Below are 8,126 nucleotides of genomic sequence, written 5' to 3'. Positions count from 1 at the left end.
AGTCAGTGCTTCATAACAGGGGAAGCCAGTGCTTCATATCAGGGGGAACCTTGGTTCCATATCAGGGGAAGCCAGTGCTTCTTATCAGGGGGAAACTTAGTTCCATATCAGGGGAAGCCAGTGCTTCTTATCAGGGGGAGCCTGGGCTCCATAACAGGGGAACTTGACCAGTTCTTACACTTTCATTTATCATGTTTACATTTCTTTTAATGGAACATTAATCAGGAAAAACTCATTCATTCAGGATTGTTCAATAAAACCATTAAATCTCATTATTTCATAAAATCATTTTTTCAGGAATAATAATTCATTAAATCAATACTTTGCATAAAGCTGCATTATCGTAAATCAATTCAATCAAAACATACTTGTAATCCCGCAAATCATAAAACATCATTATAAAACATCAATCATTCATAACATCATTCGTACATAAATACATTTTCGTACATAAATACATTTCGAAGGGATTGCGGGTACTAGCAATAACCATTACCTCAATTCCATGATTTGCTAGGCCTTTTTCCTTGGTTCGTTCGTCCTGAGCTCCGAGTCTGTATTCTTTCAAAATATTAAATTGAATTATTGAATTAGTTACTAAAACGATAACTACTTTAAAATCAATATTTTATAAATATTAAGTTTATAAATAATGAATTTTAAAATATAATTTCGTAATTTAGTGAAAATATTATTAAATCAGTTTTCTGTCAGAATATATATATACATATATATATATATATATATATATATATCATTTAAAACCTTTATTAATAACAATAACAATTATTTAAGGTTTAAATAAAAAAAAGGGTAAAACTTACTTAAGATATTTGGGCCAAGATTTTGGGCTTAGGCTTGACAAATAAAAGAAAACCCAGTTCCAAATTGGAACTTGTTTCCTGAAATCGAAAACAGATGGTAGGGGAAGCACAAAAGGAACAGGGGAAGGGGGCACGAAGGAAGCAAGGGAGAACGAAGAGGAAGGAGAGGGGAGGTGGTGACCGGATTTATGGGCGGCCCATCATAGCGGACCCGCGCCGAAGAGGCGACAGTGGGGGTGGGTGGTTCACGGCGGAGAATCAAGGAAGGGGGAGAGGTTGCGCAAAACAGGGGAGGGGGTATTTCAGTTTGGTTCTGGGCGGCGGCGCAATGGTTCGCCGGAGTATTTGGGGGCGGCCGTTGGTTTACAAGGTGGAGGGGGTGGTTGTGAGCGGCGGTTCGACTCTGGTGGTGCCGCAAGGGAAGAAAAGGAAAGGGAACAAGGGAGTGAGTGGCTGCGAGGGGAGAGAAAATAAGGGAGGTGTTTGGGTCGGGTATTGCGCCGGAGATGGTGGTGAGGGTGGCTGGGAATGGGGGCTGCGTGGTTGGGTGGTGCGGTAGAGGGAAAAGACGAGGGAGGCAGGGGAGTTTGAGTGGCAGGGGAAAGCAGGGGAGGTGTGGTGTAATGGTGGCGCGGGGTGGTCGGACGGTGGTCGTGGTTGATCAGGGTGGTTGGGATGGTGATAGACAGCAGGCAGAGGTGGTGGTAGTCGGTGATTGCAGTGGTCGTTGGTGGTGGTGGTGGTTCGAACAAAGGAAGCAAGGGAGGGGTGATTTTCATTTTTGGTTAACTGATTTTTGATTTCAAAAAATGAAAAGAAAATGGTTGTTTATAATGAAAAGTAGAGTGAAGAAGAAGAGTGAAGACCTTGGAGGCCAAGGCATGAACATGGACTGATTTCAAGGGAAAGGAAGAAAGGAAGGAAAAATGCTCCTTCTTGCTTTGTACGTGGAGAGCAAGGAGAAGAGGTGAAATAGAATCTTGCTCTTCAAGGGCATTTTCGTAATTTCACATTATTAGGCCAAAATTCAGAAAATTAATTTCTATTATTAGGAAATTAATTGGAATAGAAATGGTTAATTAAAACTAAGTTTCGAAATAATCTTTTGAAAAATATCGTTAACGAAAAATAAATTTAGTTTTCGAATAAAATTAGAACTTTCCGAAATTATTAAAAATCCAAAAATAATTAAAATTTAAAATGGTCTTTAAGCTCGTAAATATGAAATGAAATTATAAATTGAAAAATAAATAAATCGTGTAACAATATTAAAAAAAATCAAGCGAAGTAAAACTTCGTTATTTAAAATAAAGTTCGAATTTAGGATTTAAAATGATTTTAAGCTAAATAAAAATAATTAAGCATAATTAATCGAATTTTAAAAATTCGGGGTATTACACTATTAAAATCAAATAAAAGTAAGAGAACTTCATCGATGAGCGACACCACGCCGGGTTGCTTCCACAATTGTCCACGATCGATAACACCATAAGCAGACCTAGCTATAGGCAATGGTGGGGGACTTATTCGACAATTCTAAGAACCGCTGAAAATACCTACATATAAATATTGTGTAGATGTCTTGTATTAAAATTGTAGGTTGGATCAATGGTTTGTATGGAAGCTTATTTGTGTTAGTGAGTGGATTTGACTCCTGCAGTTTGCATTTTCTGTTATTTTTTAAAATTGATTTCGTCCCTATTTAAAACCTATTTCCCTTTCATTTAGTTTTTCTAACTAGTATAATACCCGTGCGATGCACGGTTTATAATTTAAATAATAAATTTGTATGAAATTTGGTAGACAATTATCAACAAAATAGAGTTTATGGTATTCTCCAAATAAAAAATAATTTATGATGGATAAATTTATTATTGCTTATTCGGTGTCTTACTTATTAAAATAATTAAAACAATAAGGGTACATAGATAAAATTATCAAGCATAAAATTATTTCACACGCCCTTCACTTCGATAGTAATACCCATTTAATTCTCGCACAGTCTCTCCGTCAACTTCATTACCCGATCACTTATAACCTATATAGACCATCTACTTTATTAAGTTAGAGATGACTTTGAGGCGGGGCAGGGCAACACACCCGCACCCGCCTACAATTCTCATCTTCTTCCCCTCCATCCACAATAGGAACGATATCCACCGGCCACCCCACCCAACTCCCGTCTCTAGAGGTACAAAATAAAATTCATCCCCTCTTCATCACCTCCCACTATTTACATATATAAATTTTATTTTGCACGACATTTTAAAGTGATATTGCAATCATTTACATTAATATATATTAAAAAAAATTGTTATTGCAAACATATTAATAATAAGGAAACTTAATCATCTAGATCGTATGACTTTTGACATACTTGATTATGATATATTAGTCAAAATTTCAATCAACTTGCTCTTAAGACTTCAATAATATGAGCGAATATAAATTATTATTCGTGCCCCGTATAAAAATACTACGATAATGAAAACGTGGCAAAAAATATTTTGATTTTTAAGATTAATTATAGGCTTCGTACTAAAGAAAGTATACGGCTATGGGCCTATTTTGCTAGTTAACAAAAAGCCTATAAAATGTTTGAGAAGACCTTGTTAAATACATTAAATCAATAGTTAACTTTAGTTGTTCATATCTGTATTCATTATATGACACAAATTCTTAAAAAGTTGATAGTATTATAATAATAATATAATTGATAGTCCAAGTTAAAATATTATGAGATTTACTATATCAGTTATCAGAAATTGTATGCAAAAATTATTAATTGGATTACACATAATAAACAATCAAATGAACGTTCGAACATACCCGTACTCAGTATATGACCCAATTTCTAAACGAAACTTGATAGTACTTACAATTAGTCATTATTTATGTTATAAGAGAGGAAATTCAAAGATAGGTATTTGTCATGTCTACATCAATTTGCTCCTTTTTTTGTATAGTACGAAGTGTATAGATTTAAATTACGAAATTCATTGACATGGGTAAATAAGTAATTCGTAGTATAATCGATTATTATCTTAGGTAATTAGAATATATTTTTAGGTAAAATATTACAAAGTATATTAATTATTTTTATCATAGGTTAGTTACCAATATTATAAAAGAGGCAAATCAAAGCTGTTAGGTTATGATACATATGACAATTCATAAATCATGCGGAAAAACCATAAAGTCAGGAAAGCATATTATTTACACATAATCATTTAGCATAGTTTAGATGCATACACTTTGTTGCGTGCCTTCCCTAGCTGCGCCCGAACCGAACAAGAACAAGTCTTTAGGACTCCAAGTGTCGTCCCTCCGTAGATAGTCCACAGCACGTCCGGATCCGCCTTAAGCTTGACCAACTAGGATCGCCCTTAAGGTACTTAGAATTTTCGGCACATATAGGCAATTATGTGACTGAATTTTTGCTCTCAAAAATCACTTTGAATACTTGAATTCTCTTAATTGTATCTATAAATTATGACCCTAGGCACCTATTTATAGAGGTATGGAAAAGGAACTCGAATCCTATTAGGATACGAATTAATTAAACTAGAATCCTAATAGAATTCTTATTTAATTAATTCATCCTTTTAGGTTTAGGAATTTAATCATATGTCGAAACCTGACAGCTTTAGGATTCGTATAGCACACAAACACACACACACACGCACAACAGCCCACGAGGGGCGCCATGCGCGCGCGCGCAGCCGGCGAGCTCGCAGCCCATTGCCACGAGGCCCACACGCTGCCGCAGCCTTGGCGCGCGCTGGGCCTGCCTTGCGGTGGGCCTGGCGCAGCCTTGGCTGGTGCGTTGTGGCGCGCTGGCTTGCTGGGCGATGGCCCGGCTTCGTGCTGGGCCTTCGTCTGGCAGGCCTCGTCCGATGCTAATTCGTACGATACGCTTCCGATTAATTTCCCGATTCCGGAATTTATTTCCGATACGAACAATATTTAATATTTCCGATTCCGGAATTAATTTCCGTTTCGAACAAATATTTAATATTTCCGTTTCCTGAATTATTTTCCGATTCCGATAATATTTCCGATTCTGACAATATTTCCGTTTCCGGCAATATTTCCGATTCCGGCAATATTTCCATTTCCGATAATATTTTCCGATACGTACCATGTTTCCGTTTCCGGCAACATCTACGACTTGGATAATATTTATATTTCCGATACGATCCATATTTCCGTTTCCGGCAATATCATCGTTTCCGGAGTATTCATTTCTTGCCTGTGACGATCTCAGCTCCCACTGAAACCAAGATCCGTCGATTCCGAATATCCATAGATGGAGTATTTAATGCCATTAAATACTTGATCCGTTTACGTACTATTTGTGTGACCCTACGGGTTCAGTCAAGAGTAAGCTGTGGATTAATATCATTAATTCCACTTTAACTGAAGCGGCCTCTAGCTAGGCATTCAGCTCACTTGATCTCACTGAATTATTAACTTGTTAATTAATACTGAACCGCACTTATTAGACTTAACATAGAATGCATACTTGGACCAAGGGCATTATTTCCTTCAGTCTCCCACTTCTCCTTAGGGACAAGTGTGCATTTCCTAATTCCTTTGTCGCTCGATGCTTGCTCTTGAACATAAGGTAAGAGTTGTCATCCTTATTATGTCCAGAGGTGTTCCTCAGTTTCAGAGTTCAACTGATCAAATAAACATATAATCATAGCCTATGATTCATCCGAGCACGGCCATGCATTTCACAGTTTCTAGCTCTCCGAGTGGCCTTATACAACTTTTAAGCATCTCATCCCGATTTATGGGAGGACAATCCCAATCTTGCGATCTTGAGATTAGACTTCGTTTGATAGGTGATTACCTGAGCGTTGCCTTTATAGCCTCCTTTTACGGTGCGACGGTTGGTCAACGTCAAAGCAACCAGTTCTCAAACAAGTAATCTCAAATCACTCAGGTATTGAGGATTTAGTGTCTAATAATTTTAATGAAATTTACTTATGACAGATTTTCATCTCTTACAGTAAAGTTTCATAGGTCTTGTCCGATACTAGTCTTCCCAAAGTAAGTATCTATGCAAATGATTATGATATTGCCATGTCCACATAGTTCAAGAAACAGAACTACTAGTCATCTTGCATTCTAATCGTCTAATGTTTTCTATGCGTCCAATTTTATAGAAAACTCCGACTAGGGACCATTTTCAACCTTTGACATTCAAGTTCACTTGATAGACATTTCTTAGTCACAGGACTGGTCCTGACAGTCTATCTTGAATATATCGTCAAATTTGAAGGGACTCATCATTTAATACTAAACCAAGATTAAATGGAATATGAAAATACATTTCATATATGATAAATGTTCAACCCCAATGTTTTATAACCATGGGCCTCAAACCCATCTTTAAAACAGTTCATGGAATTCAAAGCTATGCTTGATTTCCAGTGCTACAACGTGAGTGTTGCTTCTCACTTGTTGCATAGGTTTAGTTATCACGCTTTGCCAATCTTAACATCTTTTTCATCGAATGTTCTTCGAGATATGATGATAAGAACTTTTGAGTATGTTTATTTTGTGATCTAGTCTTTCTTGCTACATTAGTGGTTCTACGCATTTTGCAATGAAGAACCATTAAGTCAACAGACATGTGATCTTCCCAAGTTCAATGAAGAACTCTTTAACATAAACAACCCCGTTTAATTGCTTCTTAGGCAATAAGTACTTTTACTTCAACTGTATAGGTTGCTAGTGATGCTTTGTTTGGATCTACTTATCCAAGCAGTTCACAGATATGTGGAAGACTCTCCAACTATATCTTAGAACATAGAAATTATTATTTTAATTTCCTACGCAAGAACTCATGGTCTTCAATCCATGTTGCCATTTCAAAACACGATGCTCTTTAGCTCGTCCTTGTCAATGGTTAACTCCAAAGGGTCTTGCTTGATCCTTTGCCAGTGTTTATGCGTGTAGCATCAATATTTAGCATATCTTTATTTCCTTGAATCAAGAACTATTCCTATGTACCTTTTCAAGTACCATAAGTGTTCTTGATCTCAATCTAGTTGATCTTCACTTAGATCAATAGAGATTGGTATATGTTCGTCATGCCTAAAGTCATACGATACGTTTTTGGCGATCCTGATATTATATTATATACATGATAAATTCTTTTGCAGAATAATTCCCAATTGAATTCTATTCATGTAACTTTAGCTCATTCAGTTACAGTAGATACTGAATCCAACTAAATTCTTTGACATATAATATAGGTGAAGAATCTCATTAGATTCTTTGATGTTTAACTTAGTAAATGCTTATACATAGTTCAAACATTCATTACTTAGATTTATTCATATGGATCGAATATCTCTAATGGAGTCTTTCGTGTTTGATCTAGTAAATGCCATTACTAAACAATATCATAAGATCTTTGTAAATAGATCTTAATACCCAGTATGTACTAAGTTTCGCCTTGGTCCATCATTGATGAATAATTTCAAACCTAAGTTTTTAGCATTTGAATGTTATTTCACAATAGAGAGATATGTGTGTGATACACATAGGACCAATTAAGTTTTATGTACTCCCACTAAACTTCTTATATATCTATAAGAATCATGTATATTTTATGAAACTAAAATGCTTATTAGCTTCACTTAAAATACAGTTCAAATTCCCAATTGCTTGCTTAAATCTGTACTTAGATTTTATAAGCTAGCTTTCCTTTTCAAGCATTTATTTGGATCCACACATCCTATGACATACCATGTACATAGTTTATTCCAACATTTGATTGAGGAATACGTTTTGTCATCCAATTGCTATATGTACCAATATGCAATCATTGCTTGAATTATAGACTTGAGCATTACGATTATGCATGAGGTTTCAACACAATCCATGTCATGAATTTGCTTGTAACCTTTAGCAACTAATCTAGCTTTGTGTGTGAACACAATTCCATGTTTGATGGTTTTTATCCTTAAAACAAACTTGCAACCAATAGGTGTGAAACTATTCTTGCAAATCAACAAAATTTCAATTTTGTCATCAAAACATTGGTTATGTTTTATGGCCTTTAACCATCTAAAACATTTGAGTCTATATATGGCCTCTAACCATTTTAGGGAATCTGGGTTTCGTCATAGCTTTCTTACAGGTCACAAACTCATTAATCTACATGATAATAGTTTGACTGTAAGTTGTAGGTTTCTTCACTATCTAATAGAAGAATTGCATAGTTTCAGTGACCTGAACTCCATGTTTCTTCACTATCTAATAGAAGAATCTCATAGTTTCAGT

The sequence above is a fragment of the Spinacia oleracea genome, chromosome 4 (assembly GCF_020520425.1).
Source record: "Spinacia oleracea cultivar Varoflay chromosome 4, BTI_SOV_V1, whole genome shotgun sequence".
Classification (NCBI taxonomy): Eukaryota; Viridiplantae; Streptophyta; class Magnoliopsida; order Caryophyllales; family Amaranthaceae; genus Spinacia; species Spinacia oleracea.
This window is presented reverse-complemented; position numbering follows the sequence as displayed.